Consider the following 17,330-nt stretch of genomic DNA (forward strand, 5'->3'; position numbering starts at 1 on the left):
TGATTAGAAATTAGGTGAACATTTTTGGAGGGAGTTGGTAGCACATGCAGCTGGAGAGCTGGGGAAGCTTCTTTACTTTTCTAGTTGAGGCTGGAGAGCAGAGAAATAGAATCCTAAGTGTGTGGTCTGTGCATTCATGAAGCCTCTTTGTTTATTTGTAAGATAGTGGTAGTATTTTGACAGCCCTGATTTCTTTGGTTGTACGAGTACAAGGAGGGAATGGCAGCAGATGCTGCATTAGGAATAACTTTGGGGCAGGGCAGAAAGGATGAAACTGATTAATTTCTTCAGGGTGGCAGTAGACACTAGCTCCTCAAATTCAGGCCTGCAGCCTTGTCCACAGTTTGTCAGCCCTTGTTGCAATGAAGAGGATAAGTCATTTCTGTGACCTCAGACTCAGAAAGATCTGCACTTGGAGATTGTGTATGTCCAAATTCTTACACTTGGGATGAACTCATTTCTTACAGTGTACCTTGCTTCCTTAATGTGTAAAAAATATATATAAAGAAACATATTTTCTATCTTCTAAAAAGATGATCTTACTAAAGAATCCAAAAATCCAGAAAGGCTCATTTAGTCATCCTGGTATCTCTAATTAGGCTCTGGTGGAACAACATTTACTAATCAATGTGTAGTTCTCATAGTAGTGAGTCTGGGAAAGGCCACATAAAGAGACAGGCCGATTTCCATTTCCTGGCATGGGCTCCACCTTACAGGATGGGCTGGAAGTGAAGAAAATCTGGAGCTTCAGACCTGAAGTGCACCTAGGCTTTTTTGTTTTTCACCTGACTCCCTGATCTTGGGTGTATCCTATTATGGCAGTTTCCTTATCTGTAAAAGAAGAGTAGACTGGCAGTCGCCAAAGATCTCTATTCCTAAAGCCTGTAATGAAGATTTTTACCCTCTTTACACTGATTGACCTACTTGACCTTATAGTTGTGAATGTTTAATCTTTTCACAACAAAGACTTTTGTTTTCTTTTCAAAATCAATGAAATAAACGTGAATACCTGTGGTAGACAACATGACAGAGTTCGAGTATGTGAGACACACGCACTCCCCTGAGTCCTGTGACCACAGGATGAATCTTTATCCTCTTACTCTGAGCGCTGAATGTTAGCAGCTTGTTTGTTGAGGCAACCGCAGTATAAATCTCTACCACCTCTGTAGAATGACTCTTAAGTATCTTTTACGTACTGGCCTCCTCCCATACCACAAGAGAAAGCCAGGAAGTTGAACTAATTCTTTTCTTCTGCTTGTGTTACTGACATACCTTTTCATCTGAAATGTTAAAATTGTTATGGTTGGGGTTCCAGTCTAGTTTACTATTGAGGCAAGGACCTCTTTTCTTCCCTTTCTAGGACCTATGTCTATCTCAAATGATTTTTTTCCATTTGAGGGCTGGTGTTTCCTTCCCTCTATCATTCATCAGTTCACTAAACGTTGAAGTATCGTCTTTAGAAGCCAGATCCATCAGAATGATTGACTCCTTGATGTTGGCCTGCCGCTTTTTCGCATTTTCCACTAGTTTCTCCCATTGCCAGTGGTGCTGCCAGCTGCGCAGAAGAAAAGCAGCAGGCGGTTTGAACTCCCCAGCGTGTGAGAGTGTTTGAAGATGAAAGACAAAGATGAGTCACGTTGTCGCTCTTCAGTATTTCTGGTTTGGTGGTCGCTAATCATAGCTTTCTGAAGGAATATGGTAATATGATCACTAAGTCTATGTGGATTTATTATGTCAGAGAGTGAAGGTGCTACTGATAGTCTTTATGTCCCTTCTTTACAGGTGCAGACTCCTCCTTCCCTTCCCTCTGTCTCTAAGCTCTTTGTTGTTGTTCTTTCTCCCTCTTGCTATATCCTTTCTTTCCCCTCCCATCCCTCTGCATTCCATTTTCCATTCCCCTCCTGAAAGGTGCTTAGACCATCAGCATGAGCAGCCTCAAAATTCGAAGCTTGCAGTAGCTCTCATTTTCCAACACACACGCCCATCTGCCTTACTCTCTGACTTGGCTGTTGCTGTGGATCCCTGGGACCTTTCTGGCCTTAAGAGGAAAAAAGTGATTTGCTAAATGTCATTTTTTCTTGTTTCTGTTCTTTCTCTCAGCAGCATACAACTTGGTTCAGAACCAGAGTTGACAGAGCATTAGCTTCTCTCTGAACAAAGTCCACTTATTTTGCTTGATGTTTTCAGTTGTTCCTTGGGCTTGAGTCCAAGGAACCCTTCTGGATGAGCACACAATTTTCTAGGCTAGATAGCTTTGTAATACATTTTAAACTCTCTGCCTACTTTATCATTTCCTTTCCTGCTGATTTTGGAGAAGGGAAACCATGGGTAAGGAAGAAATTAGTCTGGATTTCCCTTCCCTGAGGGTTTCTAGTTGATGGAACAGGGTATGTGAGTCCTTGCTAGGTGCTCTAATGACACGTCAGCTTGATGCTGCCCCAGGCACCAGCACCACACTGGTTGCTTGGACATTGTATCTGCTAAGAAAAGAAAACAACCATGTGGATAACTCTTTGACCTGCTTCAGAGTCTGTGGGAAGTATATTTTCCTTATATGGCCTAACTTCCTGGCATTCACAGTCAGATTTGATTGTTTCTTCCTTGACTCCGTGTCATCATCCCTGTCCTCCAGCCCTGTGGATCCAGGTTAATGAGTGTAGTACAGGGTTGATGTCTTTGGGTCCTCATTTCTTCTGTTCACACAGAGATTGCTCCCTGCAAAGATACATTACCTTTTAGGATTTTTTACATTTAATTTTTAAACAGAGAGACATTATTTAAAACATTTTTTGTTTTATTTAACATAACATGTTCTTCTTTGAAAATAGCTGTAGACATCATTTTTAGAAAGCACATATATGGATAAAACTGTGATTCTTTTTTTAATTTCCTCCTAAAGATTTTCAAAGGCAAGTCAAGAAACTAAATGCTTTTTATTGTTTCATTTGCTGAGATAGACATTTTGAAATCATTTGGCAGGAAAGCCAATATGGAAACAATATTTTTGACAAACTATTGTGTAAAAAAACCAGATATTTAAATTAGTTAACATATCTTTTTAATCTTTTAGGTATTTTTATTTATTAGAAAGCCAATAACATTGTTTTAAGTAAAACTTCTTTTTTTGAGGAGGTAGTGTTCACTTTTTATTTAAATGGTGTCGAGTACGGCACCATTAAATCCTCCTCCCCGGCCCCTCACTGACTCAGTTTGCCATCTCAAAAACAACCAGTGTTTCCATTTCCTTAGAAACCTTTCCAGAGCTATTTTAGGCCTGTATAGGCAGATGTGTTTGTGGGTGAGTGGATATTCTTCTCCCATGTTACACAAATGTTAGCATCATAAATACAGTTACATTTTGTATGTATGACCAAAAATAGTAACTTGTGTATTTCATTTTTATGCACTTAAAAGTGCTAAAGGGTTGTTGGTGTTGATCTGTACAAGTTAGGGAAAGCTCACGATTTTCCTACAAAATTTCAGCTTAGTTTACTCTGTGGCCATAATTATCCTACTTGAAGATGTAATTGTTAGTACTGCTAATATGGATGATACCGTCTATTCTATCCTTGTTTATGAACTGTATTTTGTTTTTGCTCTTTTGTTGTAATAGTTACTGCCCATTTTATCAGTCACAAAAGCAACACTTGTTTATTTTAAACAAATATTTTGGGGGAAAAAGTTAAAACCAAAAGATACTACCACCCTGGGATGGCTTCTGAAATACTTGAGTGTAGATTATTCTAGTCTTCTTTTTATGCATTTGGGCATTTGCATAATTTTCACTTAGCTGGTAATTATATGGTACTTACTGTTTTGTAACCTTCAATATGATGGTTTCCCTGTGTCATTAAATAGATTTCTACATGACGTACTTTTATCATTTAATATCAAGTGAATATTTAATCACTGTCCTATTGTTGGCTATTCATAGTGGTTTATTAGCATATGGGCTTTGGAACCATATAGACATGAGTTTGAACCTCTAGGGTAGCGTTACCTAACTCAGACCTGTCATGAACATTAAATGTGGTTATACATGTTAAATGCAATGCTTGGCATAACGAAAGAGCTCAGTCGATAATTGCAAACTACGGAGTCAGGGCTTAGGAATATTAAGAACACGGAGCAGTATATAATGACAAATAAAATGCGCTAGTTCTTTTCTGTGTCCTGATATGAGGTTGAGTGAGACCGAGAGAAAGGGAAGTGGGAAAGGAGCAGTGGGGGAGAGGGGAGGAATGTAAAGTGAATTCTTAAGAGGGAGAAGGTGGCTAACATTTTATTTCCCTTGGCTCCTGTAGCCTTTACAACCAGCCTTAGAAAATTAGTCTGTTGCTCCACCTTCTTAAGAAAGTTTTTTTTGATCCTCAAACCGCCCCACTCTGCCCTGACCCCTGCTCCGTGGCCCTGACTAGGATCAGCTTGATTCAGAGAGGAAGTGGCCCTGGGGAAGGGAGAGTTTGGAGAGCACTCTTAACATCCCATTTCCTTCTTTTCTGAGATTCCTGGTACATTTTTCACAGCCTGATAGAGTTTCCATGGGAACTGGCAGGATGATGCGAACTTAATTTACAGTGGCCCAAAAGAACCTAAATAAAGGGAAAAGTATGCCTCAGTCCTTTTTGGGTTTGTTTGTTTGTTTGTTTGTTTGTTTACCGCCAGTCTCTTAAAATCTCAAACTTAAAGCTCAAAATGGAAGGATCTCCATCCCCTGACTGTACCAATGCAAACATAGCTGTTTGATCATCCATCCGAAAGAAATGAGGGGTGTAGGATATGCTGCTTTTCTGCAGCTCCCCAAATGAATGCTCAGTCATTAATTCAGGATTTCAAAACATTATATATTTGCATTTGATACATTTACTTTTAAAAGCTGAGCTTTTAAATAGATTAATGAATTCAGATATTCATTAAATTTGAAATCATACTATGAAGTAGGTTTATTTCTAATCTCATAGGCAGCGTATTTTGTTTGAAGTACGTCAGGTGAGAGATTTGTTATGATTTGTATTATATAGTGATGATTCTTGGTTGCTCATATCATAGTCAACACTTAAGCAATTAAGGATTTGCTCTGATAGTAAATATAGGGGATATTGAAAACAATGAGGTAGAAATGTTGCTTTATTAATAAATGTAGGCAAACTGGTCATGCAGACAATTTTATGTTATAGTACTGTCATTTTTCCCTGATGTTGCCTTTAAATTCCCACTGATTCTAAGTGGTGTCCATTTTTACAATTAAGTGGCATAATTTATATACATACTCCACTGTTGTCATTTCATGTCTCAGAAAAAATTCTCTGTCAATTTTTGTTAATTCTTCATAGAAAGGCAGTTACAGAAAGCTTCATTTTTAGGAAAATAGTAAGGTTTTATTTTGTTTTTATAAATACCAAAGTTAAGTTCCCTGAGGTAATTGAATCTATTTCTTTCATTGGTCATTGGAGGCAGAACAAGTATAAATGTTCAAGGCTAACTCTTTGATTTTTGTTCATGTTATGAAATTGCATAAGCCTGTTTCTTTAGAGAAGTAAAGCAGTTTAGGTTTAGGACTCACTTTCCTAGAATGTAAATTCTGATCTTTGTCCATGTTCATTGCATTGGTCACTTTATCTGGTTTTGCCATCGCTCTAGTGGGAGCAGCGTTCCCACTGCTGGGGAAAGATGGATTCCTTTGCAATTCCCATAGATAAGGATATTTTTTAAAAATCTCATTTTTATTTTATATTTTAAGCTTGCTTTAAAAAAATAATTGGGCAATGGAGTGTCTTCAATTAGGTAGTTCTGATTATCTTGCTATTTTTTACCATCATCTTTCTTTAGTTCTTGACTTTGGAAAGCTTTGCAAGCCTTTAATCTTGACCTTCCTTTGTGAGTAACCCCATTGACTTCCATCTTAGGTTGTATATTTACCACTTTTTTTAAATCTCCTTATTGGGATGTTGTACACAGTTACCATGACTTAGTAGGTTATTTTTTTTAAAGTAGGGAAGTAGGAACATGCAATCAGTAAGAATTGGTCAGCTGATTATAAGTCTTCTGGAAAGTTAGAGCCAGAGAGTCTAGTCTCTCCTATTGTAACAGGTTACTGCTTTTTAGGAGTGTCATTAACTAATGTTACCTTAGATTACACCTTAATTATGATATTCTTTAGTTTTCTTTCTGTGTTTATTTTTTCCCCAATTAAGAAACAACATATGTTGTTATAAAAGAATAAAGGAAAAATAAAAGTAATTTAAATCACTTTAATATTCTGGCATATTCTCTTCTATTTATATAAGTTTATACCTGAATCAATCTATATGACTTTAGGTTTTCAGTTGACAGTAAAACCTGAACATTTTCCCACATTGTTAAATGAACTTTTAATGTAGTAATTTCAGTGGCTATGTCATTTTATTCTGTGATGATATGATGTTTATTTTACCAGTCTGTGTTCATTCTAATTTTTGTGGAATGTGGTAGTGTGGTTTTATTTTATGTTATAATAAACAGTCATAGTGTATAAAAGAATCAGTTAGATTCACTAAGCATACAAAATCAGATCTAGACCTGGGTAGGTCTAAAATTTAGAGATGTGAAGGACAAAAAAGCTTTTCCATCTGTTACTTGGTGTTACTGAATATTTTTTTAGACAGGACTTGGTCATTTAAAAAGTGTAATAGCTCCTTCCCCACCCCACCCCCACCCCACTCCCATTATCCCATACATTTTATCTCATTTGTAAAGGTCAAGCTTTTATGTTTCCTGAGATTTTAATTCTCTAATTTTCTCAGAATTTATATTTATTCCTTTTTCTCTTAAATTTCATTGAGTTTAGTTCTTTTTAATTTTTTAATTTATTAATTTTCTAGAGATAGAAAAAGAAACATCCATTTGTTGTTCCCACTTATGCATTCATTTGTTCCTTCTGGTATGTGCCCTGACCTGGAATTGAACCCACAACCTTGGCATTTTGGGACAACACTCAGATCAACTAAGCCACCCAGCCAGGGCTAACCTAGTTAATTAATGCTTAATTTTTTAACCATCAACTATTCCCTTATTTTAAAACAACATAACAACAAAATAGTTCCTTTGTATTTTTTTTTTTTTTTTTAATTTGCTTGTATATGGAGCAACAGGAGGTATAGCTGTCAGTTGGATAGTTTGGAGAGAACCGGAGTCAATAACAGGAGTAGTAGGTTCTCTGTTTCTCAGACTTCGTATATGAACACAACACCTTCAGCCACCTGCATTGTATCATCCATTTATTTTAAGGGTAGTGTATAAAATGACTCAAACTTGAATAGGAATATCCTTGGGCTAACCTTCCCAGACTTTAATTCTCTACAGGCATATAACAGACTGAAGTGACTTAATTTACTGTGGATTATTATTTTTGTAACTTCAGATCTTATTTGCTCTGATATTTAGGATCTAGCCATAACTCTTTCATTGAATTGCTATTTAAATTCGGGGAATTCACGTAATCCTGCATACTCTACTTTCTCTTATGCAGTAGTGTATGCTTGCCATAGGTACAACTGTGTTGTTCCCTTGCAGTCTGATTTTAAATAAAAATCATTCATTTGGCTTTATCCCTTAAAAGCTCAGTTAACTAAGAGTTCGATTAAAAATAGACATCTTTAATTATATAAAAAAGCATTTAAATCTTAATCATTGTTAAAAGTTACTCACTATACAAATATTTTTTATTTTCATTCTTTGTAAGCTAGTCTAATCCCAAATTGTACGACTTTGCCTTTTGTATTGTAGAAGACCCTTCTTGTATGATTTTTGAACAGATTATTTAACCTGAGTAACCGGCATGTTGTAAATATTAATATGGCTTCTCCTTGCTCCATGGCCCAGCCACCTCTGAGCAGCTAAAAAATATCCTCATACCAGGAGAAGCAAAGATGTTAATACAGGACAAAAACCTATCAGATAAAGATTTATTACTGATATATTGTGGAATTATTAAAAATTGGTTATATTCATTTCTGGCTTGGGCATTGATTTTTATGAGATCAATACCAGTTAATTCTTCTGTGTTCTTTCTGTTTGTTCCTGATCAGAGTGTCTATAACATGCCTGCAATTTCCTAACTGTAGGATGTTTTTCTAGGCTTTAGAACCCTGTACTTACAATTGAATATTTAAGTGATTTAATTCCTGTGGGGGTTTTTTTGTTTGTTTGTTTGTTTGTTTTTTACACTTTTCCAACAAGTAATTATTATTAGTTAAGCCATGATTCAGGATCCTAGGGTGAGAGGTCCCCGGGTCCCCCTTTACCTCCCTGGGAGAAGGATGGAGGACAGAGGACAGGTGGGATGCAGGCAGTTCAGATCTTCCTAGGAAGTGTGCCTGCCGCCCGGTGGTCATCCCAGGCAGACACTCAGGATAAGGGGCAAAGGGACTTGAAAACACACTGGTACCATTCCCACATGGAGACGTCACCCTCTTTAGCAGTCATTGCCTTCTCACAGGGAGAAAGTCCAGGTAGTTCTGCTAACAGTTCCTGTTCTGTTTCTGGTTGGGGAAGAGGCTATCAAAAGCTGCTTGTAGTTCTTGATTTTGGTCTTGATGGAGTCTGCCACGTTGCTGATTCCTAAACAGGCCCCTGAAGCTGCTCCTAATTGCTGTATTCTTATGTTTATTGTGATGTTTACTCACAGGAATTTTATCAGATGTTACTAACAGAATACTCAGTAGACATAGTACAGCATTTCAATTTACAAACTTACATCAGTTGCAACCATTTCTTATTGCAGGTTCTAGTTTTATCAGTATATCACTATTAAAACATGCCTATGCATCTCGGCTTATCTTTTACAGAGAAAATAAAGAGACAATATGTTATGGATCTATCCTTTCTATTTCAGCACACAATTAACCTGAAACTTTATTCTTGTTTTTTAATGTATTTAATACATCACTGTTCTGTGTGAGAGAGATATATATCTCTATATTTTTTATATATATATATATATGTAGTGTATATATATATACTATATTTGTGGCATTTTTGCTTTTTTTTTAACACATTAAGTTTGATTTTCCTGCTGGTATCTATATTATATATATAGTATATATAGTATGTGTATATATATGAGGGGGTGTGTGTGTGTGTGTGTGTGTATGCATACTATATATATGTGGCATTTTGCATTTTTGCTTGTTCTTTTTTTAACACAGTAAGTTTGATTTTCCTGCATCTACAGGTTGCTCTGGAATGTACTCTTTAAGTGATTGGGCTTTAGATTATTCTTTTGAGATGGAAAGTCTCTTCTCAGGGTAGTTTGCATGAAGTTCTTGGCCAGTGATTGCAATAAGCTCTTATCTCTAGTTAGAAATCTCAGTTGCTGATTTTTTAGTGTAAATATCACTGTGTTCTTAGACTGGTCTTTTGATGATCAGATTAACAAATTTATTGCTCAAAAAGTTATCTGAATAAAACAACTTCTGTATTTTTGAGATACTAATCTTGTAAGCACAAGAATAAAAATTCTTTCCATGCTGAGTTATGGAGGAGAGCTTATTGGGTCTTCATGTTTATTCCTTTACAACTCTGCTGTAGAAGAGTTTACCATTGGTTTTTCCACTGTGGACTCTTAGGGGAGGCAGGAGAGGAATTGGGTCAGCTGGTATGAAGAGCAGCTCATAGAAATTACCGTACGTGACACATCAGGGAGAGATACATTGCGGTGTATACCAAGAATATATTCAGACAGGCTAAATAATGAAGGTGTGAGAGTCCTTGAAACCTGAATTACAGCTCAGTTCCCTTTGAGTGAGTGTGTGCAAGGAAACTGAGAAGCAAATGCAACCACTGAGAGAGTGAAACCTATACAGAATGTATTTTTTTGGAAGACTCCTTCTGTAGCTTCTATCTGTATCATTTTTGGCATCCTAAACGGTAGCTGTTGTTTTTGTTCTGAGTTCTATTAATAGCGGCAGTGGCTGTACAGGCAGTTTATTGCTACTCCAAACATCTTTTAACATATTTTGTTATCTTCAGATTATCTGCTACCATGAGACAGAGACTCATAATGTAACACTCTTTGCTAATCTGGTTAACATCAGTTTTTATTGACTGTACTATGATGATTTAGGGAGACAGAATGAACTGACTTGGGCTGCAGGGGAAACTTGTGCCGTTCATCCACTGTACTAATGGTAAACAGGATCACAGGGCATGAATTGGAGATAGGGTACAGCTCTTTAGACATTAGTAGCTCCTGGTCTTAGAACTAAAAGACTAGTTCACTGCAGAATGTTGGGGTTTGGTGAATGGTCAGTTGGCATAATATTATTTTGTATCCTTCACTTACATTTCCTCAGCTATCTGTAGGGCTGCAGTGAGGTATAACAAACATCAATCAGTAGTATCAGACATGTCAGTGATCAGCATGCCAAAATGCACTTCCTTGTTACATGACAAGTAGAGAAAACATATGGCAGGCAGGTGGTGGTGGCAGCATCATTATCAGCTCACAGTGAGATTGGCAGTTCATTTGCAGATAGTGATGCCCACCTGCCATGGAAATAGTGCGCCACTGGGCACCCGGAAACCCTCACAGTTGTGTCCTCCTAACAGGGTTTAGCCCGCCCTGTATAATTCTTATTGGTCGGCAGACATTACCGAGTGGGGAACCTGCCCCAGCCTGGGAAATAGTGTGACAAAATAGTAACACTGAAGTGTGTGGTTGTGAACAGGCCAACTGCTTTTTTTTAAATAAAGGCACCTGTTAGCTTTATATATTTTATTCCAGTTGACCATTTGCTTATTTTTTAAAAAATTAATCTTTTTTCCTCTTCCAAATATAATTAAAATTTTTTAATTTCAGAAACGTACGGTGATAGTGTAAAATTGAAAGTACCCTGTAATTGTACCTTTGGAGGTGAGCCGTTCTAACAGTGTTAGGTTTTTTCCTTCAGATTCCGTTTCTGTGTTTCCCTGAATCTCTTCCTGCCAAACAGGATTATATTATATGTACCATTGTGCATTTTCTTTTTTTAAAAATTTTTTTATTAGCAGAATGTATAGCTCTCCTTTGCTTTTAACAGCTATTTTATATTTGAGAAGTGCTGGTAATACACTAGTGGAAAACAAATAGCCATAATTATTGCCAACTTTGAACTCATGGCCTAGTTTGAGACTTAGATCACAATTTGTAATTATGCATTTAAGTTAAACTACCAACAACACAAAGAAAGGACAGAGTTCTTCTACGTATATCTTTGTTTCTATAGACTAAGTTCCTAGATGTGGAAATGCTCGGTCAAATGACATCCACATATTAAACATTAGAACAGGTGCCAGTTTGACCTCCAAAGGTGTACTAATTTTGGTTCCTGCCAACAGTGAAAAATACCACATACAGAAACACATGAAAATGGAAGAAGGTTCATTAGACAAAGAAATGAATAACAGTGATTAAACTCAACTGGAGAACTGGATAGAGGTGGAAAAATTATGATGAGACACAAAGAAAATTCCCCATGCATGTAGATCTACACTGACAAATCTTGAAGGGAAGTCTATTCTTCATAGAGGGAGTGGTCAGAGCACAAGACATCCAAAAATATTTGACAATTTTATAGGAAGTCGGGTGGGCTATAGATGGCTCTGTCCCACTCTATGGCTGCCTCTGAGAAATGGTGAAGGTGGTACATTCAATTATACTTGTGGTACCTTCACATGTTGCTTGACTTGGCTCTTCTTTTTATAAAGCAGGAAAACAGACAAAGATATTTCATATACTGAGAAAGGTGGAATAATTTATCCTACCTTGGACTTCTCCTATTTAAATGGGTAATTCGACGTGTGTTCTAATTATTACTGCCTTTGGGTAACCATATATTTTTCTGGGAATGAATGGAAGTATTCTCTTGAACTTCCTGAAGATTTTGCAGTTACTGGGTTTGAGGTAATAGTTGTCTGGCCTTTGCCTGGTTCATGCTGCTAAGTTATTGTCTTATGGAACATGTGGGTAGAATTTGCCAAGCAAACATGCACACATATTTAATTGTGGTAATGTGCACATTGAATAAATTTTACCATCTTAGCCAATTTAAAATGTACATACAGTTAAGTAATGCTAAATATATTCACATTGTCATGCAGCCAGTCGCCAGAACTTCATATTGCAAAACTGAAATTCTGTGCCTATTAAACAACATTCCCTATTCCCTCCTCTCTCCAGCCCCTAGCAACCACCATTCTACATTGTTTCTTTGAGTTGGGCCACTCTAGATATCTTCTTTCAGTGGGATTGTACAGTATTTCAACTTTGTGACTGCTTATTGCACTTAGCCTAATGTCATTGAGGTCCCGCTAAGTTATAGCATGTGTCAGAATTTACTTTCTTTTATGGCTGAATGATACGTCATTTTATGTTTATACCACATTTTGTTTATCCATTCATCCATTGACGGATTTATGGGTTGCTCCCACCTTTTGGTAGTTGCAAATAATGCTGCTATGAAAATGGGGTGCAAATATCTTTTAGGCTGCTTTCGGTTCTTTTGGGTTCAATATACCCAATACCCAAATGTAGAATTGCTGGGTCTTATGGTAATTCTATTTTTAATTTTTTGAACAACTCGAGCAATAATTGTATTCTTGTCCCTGATAAGTTAATGGTGGACACTGGAGGACTGTGAGTCTGGGAGAAGGCATCTTCGTCTCTACAGCTGCCTAGAGCTAACTTGCTCCATGCATTTGGGCTATTTGTGATGCAAGCAGTGCATTTGACAAATGTTCATTGTTAAGTGCTGATCACCTAGTTTCTGAAAATGTAATTTGTTTGTGGCCTGGGATTGACTGTATATATTTATACTGTTTTTTAAAACAGTAGCTACACCAAGTCAGGAGACCTGAATTTGGAGGTGGACACAGATGCAACTCAGGTTGGTCTTTGATCGGTATCGGTGTGGAGTTTCAGACATTGACCTTAAGTGTAAATGCTCTGTGCACTCTGTGCCTTTGATCAAGGAACTTAATTTCATTTAGTGGGCCTCTGTGTTCTGTGTGAAATACAGGGAGAGGCTGGTGTGTACCAAGTAAGAAAGGCATATACTATTAATCTGATATCTTAGAATCTTTACTTAGGGACGAAACTGAAGTTTTTTTTATTTAACAGAAGAGCAGTATCCTTGAACTATTTTTCTTTTTTTTTCTTACTAATATTTTAGTAAGAAAAACATTTTCTTATTAATATTTTTCTTACTAATTCCCCTTGAGGCCATGGCACACTTCTTTTAGTCCAAGACACCATTCTAAGTTTGCACTCCAGTTACCTTACCGTAATATAAATATATTTCTCCATTCTAAGTGTGGACTTTAGTTAACTCACCTGAATATAAATATATTTCCTTTGTCTGAGTGATTTCTAAATGCCAGCTCATGCTGGAGAAATGGGTGTTCTCTGAACTGTAGTGAATGAAAGATGGCCTTTCTATACTGACTTTGCTCACCCAGACAATACATAGCCCTCAGAGCAATAGAATTTATTGGAATTCTTGGCAAGATGAATACTTTAGCCCCCACTTTTATTGCTTAGGTGTTCCAGTTTCGTCTTTTGTTGAGTGGAGACATTTTCTTCACAGACTGGCGTATATTTGCACAGAAAATGTAACGTAACCATTGTTTTTTGTTTTTTTTTTTTATCAATAATAGCCTTTTTTCCCTCAGTAATTTTTCTTAGATGTCATTAAGCACATCCCCTTTCTTCATATCCCTAAGCCTCGCATCTTAGTTTTGCTGCCGTCGTTGTTTTAAAGACTGGGTGACATTGTATGTATTCTACACAAAGGCATAAGTATCTCTGTATATTTGTGCTGCTTGCGTGGCTTGAACTCCTCCAGGGAGAGTTCTGGACAGAGTGATTTAATTTCCCCTGACTGATGCTGACCTTGGAAATTCTGGACACATGACTGTGATTGACACTTATATAAAGGAGAAAAAAGATTCCCACTCAACTTTTATCCTCTAGAGGAAGGCAGTAGGTGATTGTGGCTCTCATGAGGGGTAAGACGAGACATGCAGGGGACACAGGGGGCAGTTTTTGGCACTTTCTGGGGCTCCCAGCATTCTTCTTTAGGGACATAAACAGAGTTGTATTAAAATTAGGTATTGGGATGAGTTGTATCATATACAGTAATGACTAATATAGTGGTCAGGGCACTAGCACAAATATATGTTGCACTTTTTTAATATATTTGTAGGTTTATAAGGACTTGAATCGAGAAGAGTAATGAAAGTTCTGGCAGCTGTGAGGTTATTTTCAAATAGTGTTCTCTGTTTTTTTCTCTGTGATCCCTATCAGATTTACTTGAAATATTTTCAGTTGTCAAACTATATTTCTATAATGATTTATATGTGCCTATTATTTCCCTCCTACTACAAATTGTGCAGTATATATTAAGTCCATTTTAATGACATGGTTGTTGCCAGATTGGCATATTTCTAGAAGTAGTGATAACAATCTCTAATGGCCCCTTATATGAAATGGTTTCACATATATTTATGGGTCTCATGCCAGTGTATGCTTCTAATTAAATGTTTATTGAATGTTTATTGTAGAGCATGGATGTCCACTTTGATGCCGGCCTAATGTCAGATAGAGCTTCCTAATGTCTCTAGGGGCCCTGGGTTAAACTGGATTTTACCTCTTCCCTCAAAACAGATAGAAAAGCCTCTGCTCATTCAGCAGGAAAGTTGGGGGTGGAGGAATGGTGGTAAGGGGTTCGTTTTGCCACAAATATGTCAATAGGAAAGTCCCTTGACTCTGTTCTTATAGAGTTTTATGAGCACTATAGATGAACATCCCATTGATGAAAATCATACGTGCTTAAAATAGTTCTGACTATGTGGGGGAGTTTGGAAGTGTGATTGTAGATGGGAGAAAGCAACTTGAATATATGTGAATAAACAACCAGCCTCAGCAGCTAATTACAATGATTTTGAAGGGGATGCTACAGAATACATCTACATTGGATTGGAGAAGTAGGAAGGGAGCATTGTTTTATCTTTGCAGTAGTAGTTGTATAATCAGTCCTTTGTCAATGTATCTGTAAAAGTTGTTTTAATTTAAGAGATACCAGAGCTCAAAGATGTGCCGATGGAGCATATAAATTCCAGCGTTGGGTTATGGTTATAAAAATAAATAGTTCACATATACCAATTGCTCATTTTCTTTTTAATAATATCAGTAGTCACCAGAAGCATTATTCATAACTCCAAAAGCATGTTTCTTTAACCTGAATTTCTAGTCACTGTCCATCCATTAGACTAAATTTCAGACACTAAGGTAAAGGATTCTAGAATTGTGTGAGCAAAGCAAGAGTAAATAAAGTACAGCCATTGAATTGACAGAAGTTCCTGAAAAGTATCTTCATTAAAGTATTGGTAGTTACAAATTTGAGGAATTTCTTTCCTTTCTAAAATTTATTCTTTCACTCCAAATTCTTTTTTAAAGCTGAAAAAAGTAAATTCCTTATCCTTCTAGTCTAGTGAGGTCATAGATTTTTAAAATATAATGGAAGATAAACATTTTATACCTGGTTTTCATATATGGTTTAAGAATGTTTATAAGGATTCACAAACTAGAAGATAACAAAAGTTCCCAGAGGAGAAAAGAGAAAGTTAGAATTGCAAAAGCTAGATAATGTAATAGAGGAATGAGGCTTAGACTCCTGTGCCTTGCCCCGTCCATTGCGGTGGCTATAGCCATATGTGGCTGTCGAGCACTTGAAATGTGGCCGATCCAAATTGAGGTGTGCTGTACCTGACAAATACACACTGGATTTCAAAGGCTTCACATCAGAGAAAGAAATAAAATAATCTCAATACTTCCTTTATATTATTGATATAGTGATAACGTCTGGAATATTTTGAGCTAAATAAATATTTTAAAAACTAACTTCATCTGTTTCTTTTTTTATTTTTAAGTGTTGTTATTAGGAAATGTATATGTTGCTCTCAATTGTGACTCTCATTGTTTCTTGCTACACTTGTTGCCTGGGGGGGGGTAAGCTTGACATCCTCTTCTGTTGAGTAGCCAGCCCCTCAGGTGCTTGCTGCTTACCTGGGAGGTAAGCCGAGAGTGTGTCCAGAAGCAGAACCATGAACCCCCCTACCAATTTGTTTCGAAGCTCATCCTCTATCTAGATAAATCAGTGACGAAAATGTGTTTCAAAATTTTAAAAAATAGGTAACTCTTACATTTTTAGAATAATTATATTTAGGTGTTTCTTAGGGAAAAAAGCAAGAATACATAAATATTGAGAAGGATTATGGAAACTTCTGTAATGTTCAAAGCAAATAAGACACTTGGTCTGTTTTTGTTCATTGTCTTCCTAATTTTGTGAGGCCCAGAGTATTCTCCAAAATATCTTTAGTTAACCTATTAATTAAGATGATTCCCTATACTCTGCTTCAAATATATTCAGTAAATAAAATCTCCAATAATTGGTACCTGTAACATTAATCTGGAAAATGTCTAAATAAATACTAAATAGTATATCATTCTTTAAAATAGGCCCTATTTATTTCTAACTTGGAATGAATATGCATGAAGTATATATTCTTGTTTGCTGTGGTTCTTTAAGGAGAAAAGTGTTTTTAATTGAGTCATTCTGCCTTATGATTTCAGTAGTCTAATGATTTAAATTAGTGTTCATCTTATTTGTATATACACACACACACACACACACACACACACACATATATATGCACATATATATATATGTCTAGGCATCTTTATTTATCTTGTGGATACTTATTTAGCACTTACTGTGTGCTAGGCTCTCCTTTAAGAAAATCAGTATATGTTTATCTAAAAATAACTGACTCACAGAGCTTACTGTGAGTCAGGCCCTGCTCTAAATGCCTCATGCATATTAATGCATTTCTTCTTATAACAGCAAGATAGGCAGAGTTATCCATGTTAAACTGAAGCACAGAGAAGTTAAATAACTTACCCAGGTTCACTCAGTTGATAGGCATCATTGCTGAGAACCAAACCCAGCAGATTAGCAGCTCGGGAGTTCATTCTCTCATCTCAGCTGTGTAAACATTTTATTGTACTTACTTTTGTCTCCTGGCTGCATTAGCTGTACTTGCTCAGATGATTCTGTCTTTTCTGTATCTGGGGTGCATAGAGGATATTCATAACTACCTGGAAATTGTCTTAAGAGTGACAAGTCATGTAAGAGTTCATTTTGAAAGACAGGGTATTTATTATAGCTCTTTGTGAATTTATGATTGGCCATGTGGAATAGTGGGCAGGATTATATGTCAATTATGCAAATAGCCACACATAACAGCCCTAGTTA

The 17,330-nt window shown here is 36.7% G+C and overlaps 1 protein-coding gene and 1 pseudogene across 1 annotated transcript in view; one reads left to right on the forward strand and one right to left on the reverse strand.

Annotated features, from left to right (window-relative positions):
* The window catches only part of SND1 (staphylococcal nuclease and tudor domain containing 1), a 412,206-nt gene that overhangs the window by 157,665 nt on the left and 237,211 nt on the right, over nucleotides 1-17,330 (forward strand). The gene's annotated exons all lie outside the window — the stretch shown is intronic.
* LOC129062932 (cytochrome c oxidase subunit 6B1-like) lies at nucleotides 8,332-16,121 on the reverse strand (annotated as a pseudogene).

Source organism: Pteronotus mesoamericanus, unplaced genomic scaffold, assembly GCF_021234165.1.
Source record: "Pteronotus mesoamericanus isolate MK-2021 breed Mesoamerican mustached bat unplaced genomic scaffold, CSHL_Meso_final scaffold_85, whole genome shotgun sequence".
Classification (NCBI taxonomy): domain Eukaryota; kingdom Metazoa; phylum Chordata; class Mammalia; order Chiroptera; family Mormoopidae; genus Pteronotus; species Pteronotus mesoamericanus.